Here is a 14,124-nt window from a genome sequence, read left to right as displayed (position 1 = left end):
TTGAGGAATTTTTTAAAAATCTATGTATCATCTGCTATTTCGAGCAAAAGAATATTTTAGAAAGGGTATTAAACGTATGAAATAATTATATTTTACCTAGGATAGATAATTTACCTAGGATAGATAACTTACAGCATGTGTTAGAGAATGGATCGAGAGAAAGAAAGAGGGAGAGAGAGAGAGAGAGGGAGGGAGGGACGTCTGTAAATTATATTGAGACACGTTGACCGGCAGTCAAGATCAGCTGATCGGATTGCGTGTGAGTCACTTGATCAGGTAAGCTGAATCGTGGAGATTTGGTTTGAGCTATGAAGGCGACGGACGGTAATCACAGACGTATCCTCCCCTTCACTGGGACGGGGGGGGCGCTTACGTATGTAGAAACGAGACCAAGAAAAACTACACAAACCAGAGATTCACTTTCCATCTTCTGCGAGACATCTGGAAAGTAAAATAAACTATAAAACCAATTCCTTGTCTTGGAGTGATTGAAGCTTCGTCTAAAACAGGTACCAGGTCTCCCCTCCAAGACGAGATGTTTCCAGATGGACCAGAAGGTATGTTAAAAAATACATGTACCACACACACATACACACACACACACACAACGGCACATAATCTCCTTTATGATTTGTCTCCTATACGTCATCTCTTCTAACCTAGTGAGGGGTACCCGGCGTTGCCCGGGTGTTTGGAGGTGTGTGGGGGGGGTTTAAAAAAAGTAAGTATGAGGATCGAACTCGAACCGTTGAGGCAAAGTTGTAAATTAAAGTGTGATATATTTCTTCAAACTGAAACATAATTATCAAAGTATACTTACGCAGATAGATATGAAAAGTCTTTATTAAAGTTTGTGCCTATTTCCATTCTATGGAGGCCAGGCGCGAACGCAGACCCCACAATTTTATTATACCATCCCTATTTAAGTTAAAACATACCTATCAAAGTATTCTTATGTACATCCATATCAAAAACGCTTGTAAACGTTCTTTTTAATTTTTAAATTTTTTATTTCCATATTTTGTGGACCAGGCGCGAACGCAGACCCCACAATTTTAATGAAACACCATTCTGCTAGATCAAACATACCCATTCCTGTGTCTCGATACATATTCTATCGTTAGATGTTTTTGTTTTTTTGTTGTTTTTTTTTGTTTTTTTTACTTTTTCACCCCAAACAAGGAACATTGCACTTTGGTGTAGGGGCTACTATCAGGAGCAACAACTACTGGAGTACTATGTAGGGATTTGGGCAGCAAGATGTCGGTTCACGTTACACTTGTTCTGCACGTCAGTACTGTTGGGGAAGCAGGGACTTGGAATGGAATTCCAAAGTCTAGCGGTTCTGGGGAAGAAACTACTGGAGTAGAAAGGTCTTTTACATCTAGGGATCTCTACTGTGTGAGGGTGGGATTTATCTGCCTGTCAGGTTTGTCCAGGGTGTTTACGTTGTGGGGGCACATGTTCTTGCAGTTCGTCAGAGCATTCACCATTAAAGTACTTGTAGAACAGGCAGAGGGATGCAACATTTCATCGATAGGGACAGAGGCTGAAGCTTAGATGCCAGTTCAGGGCGTATCAGGTTTGCGACTCTCTTTTGAACCTTGTCTAGGAGCGAGAGACTAGTAGCAGATGCACCAGCCCAAATATGAAAGCAATACTCCATACACGGGCGAATGGTTGCCTTATAGAGGTACAAGATACTTTCGGGTGTTAGTAGTTTTCTAGCACGGTAGCGAGAGCCCACCTTCCTTGCAGCGCCCCTGGCAATGCCTTCAATGTAATTGTTCCAACTCATGTTTCTTATGAACGTTAGGCCAAGGAGTTTGAAAGATGTATTCTCAGATAAAGAGTCGTTGGCCATTGCTATAGGTGGTAGAGAGGGTTTCTTGTAATTATTGAACGAAACCAGTTTAGTCTTGACAGCATTGAATGTGACCATCCATTTTTGTCCCGATTCCACTACAGATTGGAGGTCATCCTCTAGTGTTTCTGCCATTTCTTTAGATATGTGTTCATTTGCTTTCCTGTCGTGCCTGTTATAGAGTGTGTTGTCATCAGCATATATACCCATCTCAGAGGCAATTTTGTCGGGGAGGTCATTTATGAATATCAGGAACAATAGAGGTCCAAGGATAGACCTCTGGGAACTCCCGCATTTATATCATATTGTTTCGATGTACGACGGTCAAGGATAACCTGGATTTTTCTCTTATCTAAGAAGGATTTAATTATGTTAAGTATTCTATCAGTGATCTAATTTTCCTGAAAGAGACCCTCATGCCATACCCTGTCAAAAGCCTTAGATATATCTAGAGCTACCGCTCTGCTCTCCCCCGCTTTGTCCAGTGAATGGTATATACGTTCAGAGATTACAGTTAGGATGTCTGCTGTGGAATCCATATTGTTGGCCAGTCAGAAGTTTAGCATCTGTAAGGTGATGTAATCAGTTTTTTTAAATAGTCAACCATATAGGAGCCTATTCGTGACCAGACACACACGTACACACAGAGACATTCAGCTTTATATATATATATATATATATATATATATATATATATATATATATATATATATATATATATATATATTGTAGGAGTTCCATAAAAGAGGATATTAAAAGCTATTTTCTTTTTATCGTAATTTGTTAAAATTATTTGGTTAATGTTACTTTGTCATTGACTTTATATATATATACATATATATATATATATATATATATATATATATATATATATGAAATAAAATGGAGGTGGAAGGACCTGAATACGCAACGTTTCGCCCGATTTATACACACACACACACACACACACACACGCACGCAGACACACACACACACACACACATATATATATATTGTTTCAAAAGAATTAACTACAATCAATTGGGGGAGGAGGTTTATATCCTCTTTGTACCGAGGTATTTCGACGCCTAATGCTTTTCATCAGAACAAGAGCTAGGAGCTAGATTACAAATACTTCATTGCGTCATCTAGCTAAGGGAATAATTAGGGGGTATTAGGGTACCTCGTAAAGAAGAGAGTGATATATATATATATATATATATATATATATATATATATATATATATATATATAAAAGGATTAGAACAACAGTCTAAAGAGCAGAGTAAGAAAATAAAAGAAAACAGTAGTCGTTGTAATGTAGGTATATAATAAGCTCGATAGGCATATAGGGCTATTTTAATATTAAGTAAGATGATTGATAATTTATAATTAAAATTAAAAATTACAAATCAGTTTCACAACTTACGACTTTTAGAATGCGAACCATTCAAAGATATATCTGTCTTACTTTTAAAAAAAATGGTAGGTTTATTTTTGGTGTCTTTAAAAAGCACCCAATATGTTTTCTGATGAGGAGACTTTGTTTCAAAAAACTAAATGATTAAATTATTGTCCAAGACTTATTGTCTATCTCAATAAAAACATCGTTTCCGAAACGATCGTACAATGTATTGATTTTTTTGTTCTTCCTTGTGAAACCGATTTTTAATTTTTAATTTTAATTATAAATTATCAATCATCTTTCTCTCTCTCTCTCTCTATATATATATATGTCTATCTCAATAAAAACATCGTTTCCGAAACGATCGTACAATTTATTGATTTTGTTTGTTCTTCCTTGTGAACCCGATTTTTAATTTTAATTATAAATTATCAATCGTCTTTCTCTTTCTCTCTCTCTCTCTCTCTCTCTCTCTATATATATATATATATATATATATATATATATATATATATATATATATCCATAAGTATTTGGGAATCTTTACCCTTCAGCCGTCACTAACGAAATACGAAAATCGATTGCCTTTCTTCCGTCGCTTTAATAAACGTTGGCATTTGCGAATAATTGCAAATATGCAGATCTCGTGGAGTTTTTGTGCATTTGGAATACATAAAAGACAAAGGTTGCTTGGGAAAGAAAAGTAAAAATATTAATAACACCTAAAACAAACAAACACATAAACAAATATTATTAAGAAAAATGCCGGACGGAGGTTCATTTTCCGTGATTCATTTCTGGTCATGTTTTTATTTATCTCAAAATCCATTAAAAACTAAAACTAAAACTATGCCTCGTGTCTTTCAATCGTAGGTGTGTCCCTATTCTTTCTGATATTCTCATAGTTATTCTGCGTTGTTAATCTTATTTTATGGTTAAAATTTCGTGACAATTAGTAAAAAAGGACCTATGTTTTCAAACCAATAAAATATGCCCAAACTTTCCTACATTTGTATATAGGAGGGGCGTGCAATAAGTAATGCCCATGACCCAGTTCCCATAGCAGTAGAGCAACGAAACTTGGCACCATTATTAGTCATGACAATTAGTAAAAAAGGACTTTCAAACCAATAAAATATGTCCAAACTTGCCTACATTTTTATATATAGTGTCCTGCAAGCCAGCTTTTATTATTATTATTATTATTATTATTATTATTATTATTATTATTATTATTACATTTTCACTCCAAACAAGGCACATTGCCATTTTGGTGTAAGGGGCTACTATCAGGGGCAGCAACTACTGGGGCACTATGTTGGGATTTGGGCACCAAGATGTCGGTTCACGTTACACTTGAACTTCTGCATGTCAGTACAGTTAGGGAAGCAGGGACCTGGAATGGAATTCCAGAGTCTAGCGGTTTTGGGGAAGAAAGTAATGGAGTAGAAAGATCTTTTACATCTAGGGATCTCTGTGTGGGGTGGGATTTTGCTGCCTGTCGGGTTAGTCAAGGGTGTCTACGTCGTGGAGGCACAAGTGTCTGCAGTTCGTCAGATTGGCGACTCTCTTTCCTTCTTCAGTTTTAATCTCTCTCTCTCTCTCTCTCTCTCTCTCTCTCTCTCTCTCTCTCTCTCTCTCTCTCTCTCTCTCTCTAAGAACATTAACGTTGCCTCATGTAAGTCATGGCAAAGTATATTTCTCTCCTCTAATATTGAAAATGGTTTTGAACCTTTTTAATTGTTTAATTTTCTTGCCTGATGAGATCAATTATGATCGAAACGGTCTGCACATCGTAGCAAGATATGACTAAGAAAAAAAAACTATAATTTGCTCATCACGCGTTAAATGATTAATTTTTCTTCTCCAAGAATTACCTCCTCCATTGTAACAACAAAATGAAAAAAAAAATACGGACTGGACATAAAACCCTTTATTAACGAAATATTGGAATTCAACACCAACAAAGTAAAAATGTTTTCTAATTTATCTTTAAATTCTTTTCAAACCAAATGTCTTTTAAAAGTGTGTAACTATTTTTCACTATATATATATATATTTATACATACATATATATATATTTATACATACATATATATATTCATACATACATATATATATATTTATACATACATATATATATATATATTTATACATATATATATATTTATACATATATATATATATATATATATTTATACATACATATATATATGTATTTATACATACATATATATATTTATACATACATATATATATATATTTATACATACATATATTTATACATACATATATTTACACATACATATATATATATATTTATGCATACACACATATATATATATTTATACATACATATATATATATTTATACATATATATATATATATATATTTATACATATATATATATATATATATATATATATATATAAAGAACAAGTAGTTAAAAAACACTTTGAAAAGGAGATAACAAAACATATTTAATCTGTAAAGGAAACACTGAATAAATGGATATTCCTTAATCCGCGGAGTTTCGAAGAAATATTTCCCTTCTCATCAGAGGGTAGGATTTAGCAAAATGCGGGATCGGATTTTGCTTGCAAAAGTATTAAATGGAATTACAAGTAAGTCATAGATCTTACTTGGTAACAAAAAGTGAAGCAGAGGTAATAGGATGAATAAAAAAGTGATTTCATGTGAATTTTAAAATTATTCCAATCACAATTCAACTTTTTTTATTTACTTTTTCTCCTCCCTTCTTTTTTTTCTTCACCAATTTTCCTTAATTCAATCTTGCCTCGACACCCGAGATGTATATTTGATCCATTCCTTTTTTACGCACATTTTATCTTTCTTTTAATAATATATTGGAATTCTTTCCCTTTTCCTTGTACCTATTTTTTAATTATTCCATGGATTTCGGCTTTTTGGATTACTTTGGATCAACTTCCAATTACGCGTGCGAATGGGATTTTAACTTTCTTGGATTCTGTATCTTTGGCAATTTTACTCTTCACCACTTTGTTATATATATATATATATAACTATATATATATATATATATATATATATATATACATAACTACTTCATTTACTCACATAAAATTCATATACGACAGTATAGATTTATGCGTAAACTGTAAGTATTTACTTCAAAAGTGCTCAATACGTACGTAGCGCTAGTTAGTAATTTATAAAATATAAATAGCGATTAAGCTACACTGAATATTACGCGTTTAATCCACTATAGGATTCGTAAGGCTTATGCGCGAATTCTGTGATTGTTTCTCGTTTTTATATATGTTGAGGATTTTAGTTAGCCAATACGCTTTCTAGTATCCACCGCGCCCAAAACCTAGTTCTAAAACAGATCCTTTGTTCGATAAAATGCATGCCAATTGGCTGATAGAAGTAACAAACATGACGGCGAAGAATAAAGTCTTTACCGATCTTGAGTGTTCAGTAATGTATAGTAACAAAGATGACGCCGAAGAATCGATGCTTTCGCGATCTTGAGTGTTAAGTAATTTCTAGTAACAAAGATGACGGCGAAGAATACATGCTTTCACGATCTGGAGTGTTAAGTAATTTCTAGTAAAAAAGATGACGGCGAAGAATAGATGCTTTCACGATCTTGAGTGTTAAGTAATTTCTAGTAAAAAAGATGACGGCGAAGAATAGATGCTTTCACGATCTTGAGTGTTAAGTAATTTGTAATAACAAAGATGACGGCGAAGAATCGATGCTTTCACGATCTTGAGTGTTAAGTAATTTCTAGTAACAAAGATGACGCCGAAGAATCGATGCTTTCACGATCTTGAGTGTTAAGTAATTTCTAATAACAAAGATGACGGCGAAGAATAGATGCTTTCACGATCTTGAGTGTTAAGTAATTTCTAATAACAAAGATGACGGCGAAGAATAGATGCTTTCACGATCTTGAGTGTTAAGTAATTTCTAATAACAAAGATGACGGCGAAGAATCGATGCTTTCACGATCTTGAGTGTTAAGTAATGTCTAGTAACAAAGATGACGGCGAAGAATCGATACTTTCACGATCTTGAGTGTTAAGTAATGTCTAGTAACAAAGATGACGGCGAAGAATCGATACTTTCACGATCTTGAGTGTTAAGTAATTTCTAATAACAAAGATGACGCAAAAGAATCGATACTTTCACGATCTTGAGTGTTAAGTAATGTCTAGTAACAAAGATGACGGCGAAGAATCGATACTTTCGCGATCTTGAGTGTTAAGTAATTTCTAGTAACAAAGATGACGGCGAAGAATAAATACTTTCACGATCTTGAGTGTTAAGTAATTTCTAGTAACAAAGATGACGCCGAAGAATAAATGCTTTCACGATCTTGAGTGTTAAGTAATTTCTAGTAACAAAGATGACGCCGAAGAATAAATGCTTTCACGATCTTGAGTGTTAAGTAATTTGTAATAACAAAGATGACGCCGAAGAATCGATGCTTTCACGATCTTGAGTGTTAAGTAATTTCTAATAACAAAGATGACGGCGAAGAATAAATACTTTCACGATCTTGAGTGTTAAGTAATTTCTAGTAACAAAGATGACGCCGAAGAATAAATGCTTTCACGATCTTGAGTGTTAAGTAATTTGTAATAACAAAGATGACGCCGAAGAATCGATGCTTTCACGATCTTGAGTGTTAAGTAATTTCTAATAACAAAGATGACGGCGAAGAATCGATGCTTTCACGATCTTGAGTGTTAAGTAATTTCTAGTAACAAAGATGACGGCGAAGAATAAATACTTTCACGATCTTGAGTGTTAAGTAATTTCTAATAACAAAAATGACGGCGAAAAATCGATGCTTTCACGATCTTGATGTTAAGTAATTTCTAATGACAAAGATGACGGCGAAGAATAGATGCTTTCACGATCTTGAGTGTTAAGTAATTTCTAGTAACAAAGATGACGGCGAAGAATCGATGCTTTCACGCTCTTGAGTGTTAAGTAATTTCTAGTAACAAAAAAGACGGCGAAGAATAAATGCAGTCCCGATCTTGAGTGTTAAGTAATTTCTAGTAACAAAGAGGACGGCGAAGAATCGATGCTTTCACGATCTTGAGTGTTAAGTAATGTCTAATAACAAAATTGACGACAAGAATCGATTCTTCCCCGATCTTGAGTGTTAAGTAATTTCTAGTAACAAAAATGACGGCGAAGAATAAATGCAGTCCCGATCTTGAGTGTTAAGTAATTTCTAATAACAAAGATGACGGCGAAGAATCGATGCTTTCACGATCTTGAGTGTTAAGTAATTTCTAGTAACAAAGATGACGGCGAATAATAAATACTTTCACGATCTTGAGTGTTAAGTAATTTCTAATAACAAAGATGACGGCGAAGAATCGATGCTTTCACGATCTTGATGTTAAGTAATTTCTAATGACAAAGATGACGGCGAAGAATAGATGCTTTCACGATCTTGAGTGTTAAGTAATTTCTAGTAACAAAGATGACGGCGAAGAATCGATGCTTTCACGATCTGGAGTGCTAAGTAATTTCTGATAAAAAAGATGACGGCGAAGAATCGATGCTTTCACGCTCTTGAGTGTTAAGTAATTTCTAGTAACAAAAAAGACGGCGAAGAATAAATGCAGTCCCGATCTTGAGTGTTAAGTAATTTCTAGTAACAAAGAGGACGGCGAAGAATCGATGCTTTCACGATCTTGAGTGTTAAGTAATGTCTAATAACAAAATTGACGACAAGAATCGATTCTTCCCCGATCTTGAGTGTAAAGTAATTTCTAGTAACAAAAATGACGGCGAAGAATAAATGCAGTCCCGATCTTGAGTGTTAAGTAATTTCTAATAACAAAATTGACGACAAGAATCGATTCTTCCCCGATCTTGGGTGTTAAGTAATTTCTAGTAACAAAGATGACGGCGAAGAATCGATGCTTTCCAGATCTGGAGTGTTAAGTAATTTATAGTAACAAAGATGACGGCGAAGAATAAATGCTTTCACGATCTGGAGTGTTAAGTAATTTCTAGTAACAAAGATGACGGCGAAGAATCGATGCTTTCACGATCTTGAGTGCTAAGAAATTTCTAATAACAAAGATGACGGCGAAGAATAAATGCTTTCACGATCTTGAGTGTTAAGTAATGTCTAATAACAAAATTGACGACAAGAATCGATTCTTCCCCGATCTTAAGTGTAAAGTAATTTCTAGTAACAAAAATGACGGCGAAGAATAAATGCAGTCCCGATCTTGAGTGTTAAGTAATTTCTAATAACAAAGAGGACGACAAGAATCGATTCTTCCCCGATCTTGAGTGTAAAGTAATTTCTAGTAACAAAGAGGACGGCGAAGAATCGATGCTTTCACGATCTTGAGTGTTAAGTAATGTCTAATAACAAAATTGACGACAAGAATCGATTCTTCCCCGATCTTGAGTGTTAAGTAATTTCTAGTAACAAAAATGACGGCGAAGAATAAATGCAGTCCCGATCTTGAGTGTTAAGTAATTTCTAATAACAAAATTGACGACAAGAATCGATTCTTCCCCGATCTTGGGTGTTAAGTAATTTCTAGTAACAAAGATGACGGCGAAGAATCGATGCTTTCCAGATCTGGAGTGTTAAGTAATTTATAGTAACAAAGATGACGGCGAAGAATAAATGCTTTCACGATCTTGAGTGTAAAGTAATTTCTAGTAACAAAGATGACGGCGAAGAATCGATGCTTTCACGATCTTGAGTGCTTAGTAATTTCTAATAACAAAGATGACGGCGAAGAATCGATGCTTTCACGATCTTGAGTGTTAAGTAATTTCTAATAACAAAGATGACGGCGAAGTATCAATGCTTACACGATCTTGAGTGCTAAATAATTTCTAATAACAAAGATGACGGCGAAGAATCGATGCTTTCACGATCTTGAGTGTTAAGTAATTTCTAATAACAAACATGACGGCGAAGAATCGATGCTTTCACGATCTGGAGTGTTAAGTAATTTATAGTAACAAAGATGACGGCGAAGAATAAATGCTTTCACGATCTGGAGTGCAAAAGTAATTTCGAGTAACAAAGATGACGGCGAAGAATCGATGCTTTCACGATCTTGAGTGCTAAGTAATTTCTAATAACAAAGATGACGGCGAAGAATCGATGCTTTCACGATCTTGAGTGTTAAGTAATTTCTAGTAACAAAGATGACGGCGAAGATTCGATGCTCTCACGATCTGGAGTGTTAAGTAATTTCTAATAACAAAGATGACGGACAAGAATCGATGCTTTCACGATCTTGAGTGTTAAGAAATTTCTAATAACTAACATGACGGCGATGAATCGATGCTTTCACGATCTTGAGTGTTAAGTAATTTCTAGTGAGAAAGATGACGGCGGAGAATCGATGCTTTCACGATCTTCAGTGTTAAGTAATTTCTAGTAAAAAAGATGACGGCGAAGATTCGATGCTTTCACGATCTTGAGTGTTAAGTAATTTCTAATAACAAAGATGACGGCGAAGAATCGATGCTTTCACAATCTTGAGTGTAAAGTAATTTCAAATAACAAAGATGACGGCGAAGAATCGATGTTTTTACGATCTGGAGTGTTAAGTAATTTCTAATAACAAAGATGACGGCAAAGAATCGATGCTTTCACGATCTTGAGTGTTAAGTAATTTCCAGTAACAAAGATGAGGGCGAAGAATCGAGGCTTTCATGATCTGGAGTGTTAAGTAATTTCGAGTAACAAAGATGACGGCGAAGATTCGATGCTTTCACGATCTTGAGTGTTAAGTAATTTCTAATAACAAAAATGACGGCGAAGAATAAATGCTTTCACGATCTTGAGTGTTAAGTAATTTCTAATAACAAAGATGACGGCGAAGAATAAATGCTTTCACGATCTTGAGTGTTAAGTAATTTCTAATAACAAAGATGACGGCGAAGAATAAATGCTTTCACGATCTTGAGTGTTAAGTAATTTCTAATAACAAAAATGACGGCGAAGAATCGATGCTTGCACGATCTTGAGTGTTAAGTAATTTCTGATAACAAAGATGGCGGCGAAGATTAATTGTGTCACGATCTGGAGTGTTAAGTAATTTCTAATAACAAAGATGACGGCGAAGAATCGATGCTTGCACGATCTTGAGTGTTAAGTAATTTCTAATAACAAAGATGGCGGCGAAGATTAAATGCTGTCACGGTCTTGAGTGTTAAGTAATTTCTAATAACAAAGATGACGCCGAATAACCGATTCTTTCACGATCTTGAGCGTTAAGTAATTTCTAGTTACAAAGATGACGGCGAAGAATCGATGCTTTCACGATCTGGAGTGTTAAGTAATGTTTAGTAACAAAGATGGCGGCGAAGAATCGATGCTTTCACGATCTGCATTGTTAAGTAATTACTTGTAACAAAGATGACGGCGAAGAATCGATGCTTTCACGATCTTGAGTGTTAAGTAATTTCTAGTAACAAAGATGACGGCGAAGAATCGATGCTTTCACGATCTTGAGTGTTAAGTAATTTCTAATAACACAGATGACGGCGAAGAATCGATGCTTTCACGATTTTGAGTGTAAAGTAATGTCTAATAACAAAGATGACGGCGAAGAATCGATGCTTTCACGATCTGGAGTGTTAAGTAATTTATAGTAACAAAGATGACGACGGAGAATAAATGCTTTCACGATCTCGAGTGTTAAGTCATTTCTCGTTACAAAGATGACGGCCAAGATGCGATGCTTTCACGATCTTGAGTGTTAAGTAATTTCCAGTAACAAAGATGAGGGCGAAGAATCGATGCTTTCATGATCTGGAGTGTTAAGTAATTTCTAATAACAAAGATGGCGGCGAAGAATAAATGCTTTCCCGATCGCGAGTGTTAAGTAATTTCTAATAACAAAGATGACGGAAACGAATCGGTGCTTTCACGATCTTGAGTGTTAAGTAATTTATAGTAACAAAGATGACGGCGAAGATTCGATGCTTTCACGATCTTGAGGGTTAAGTAATTTCTAGTAACAAAGATGACGGCGAAGAATCGATGCTTTCACGATCTTGAGTGTTAAGTAATTTAAAGTAACAAAGATGACGGCGAAGAACAAATGCTTTCACGATCTCGAGTGTTAAGTAATTTCTAGTAACAAAGATGACGTCCAAGATTTGATGCTTTCACGATCTTGAGTGTTAAGTAATTTCTAATAACAAAGATGACGGCGAAGAATCGATGCTTTCACGATCTTGAGTGTTAAGTAATTTCTAATAACAAAGATGACGGCGAAGAATCGATGCTTTCACGATCTTGAGTGTTAAGTAATTTCTAATAATCTAAGATGACGGCGAAGTATCGATGCTTGCACGTTCTTGAGTGTTAAGTAATTTATAGTTACAAAGATGACGGCGAAGAGTCGATGCTTTCACGATCTTGAGTGTTAAGTAATTTCTAATAACAAAGATGACGGCGAAGAATCGATGCTTTCACGATCTTGAGTGTTAAGTAATTTATAGTTACAAAGATGACGGCGAAGAGTCGATGCTCTCACGATCTTGAGTGTTAAGTAATTTCTAATAACAAAGATGACGGCGAAGAATCGATGCTTTCACGATCTTGAGTGTTAAGTAATTTCTAATAACAAAGATGACGGCGAAGAATCGATGCTTTCACGATCTTGAGTGTTAAGTAATTTCTTGTAACAAAGATGACGGCGAAGAATCGATGCTTTCACGATCTTGAGTGTTAAGTAATTTCTTGTTACAAAGATGACGGCGAAGAGTCGATGCTTTCACGATCTTGAGTGTTAAGTAATTTCTAGTAACAAAGATGACGGCGAAGAATCGATGCTTTCACGATCTTGAGTGTTAAGTAATTTCTTGTTACAAAGATGACGGCGAAGAATCGATGCTTTCACGATCTTGAGTGTTAAGTAATTTGTAATAACAAAGATGACGGCGAAGAATCGATGCTTTCACGATCTTGAGTGTTAAGTAATTTCTTGTTACAAAGATGACGGCGAAGAGTCGATGCTTTCACGATCTTGAGTGTTAAGTAATTTCTAATAACAAAGATGACGGCGAAGAATCGATGCTTTCACGATCTTGAGTGTTAAGTAATTTCTAATAACAAAGATGACGGCGAAGAATCGATGCTTTCACGATCTTGAGTGTTAAGTAATTTCTAGTAACAAAGATGACGGCGAAGAATCGATGCTTTCACGATCTTGAGTGTTAAGTAATTTCTTGTTACAAAGATGACGGCGAAGAGTCGATGCTTTCACGATCTTGAGTGTTAAGTAATTTCTAGTAACAAAGATGACGGCGAAGAATCGATGCTTTCACGATCTGCAGTGTTAAGTAATTTCTAATAACAAAGATGACGGCGAAGAAAAATGCTTTCACGATCTTGAGTGTTAAGTAATTACTAGTAACAAAGATGACGGCGACGAATCGATGCTTTCACGATCTTGAGTGTTAAGTAATTTCTGATAACAAAGATGACGGCGAAGAATCGATGCTTTCATGATCTGGAGTGTTAAGTAATTTTTAATAACAAAGATGACGGCGACGAATCGATGCTTTCACGATCTTGATGTACAGTAATTTCTAGTAACAAAGATGACGGCGAATAATCTATGCTTTCACGATCCGGAGCGTAAAGTAATTTCTAATAACAAAGATTACGGCGAAGAATCGAAGCTTTCACGAACTTGAGTGTTAAGTAATTTCAAATAACAAAGATAACGGCGAAGAATCGATGCTTTCACGATCTGGAGTGTTAAGTAATTTCTAATAACAACGATGACGGCGAAGAATCGATGCTTTCACGACCTTGAGTGTAAAGTAATTTCTAGTAACAAAATTCACGGCGAAGAATAAATGCAG

The sequence above is a fragment of the Euprymna scolopes genome, chromosome 46, assembly GCF_053919585.1.
Source record: "Euprymna scolopes isolate OS-2025 chromosome 46, ASM5391958v1, whole genome shotgun sequence".
Taxonomy (NCBI): domain Eukaryota; kingdom Metazoa; phylum Mollusca; class Cephalopoda; order Sepiida; family Sepiolidae; genus Euprymna; species Euprymna scolopes.
This window is presented reverse-complemented; position numbering follows the sequence as displayed.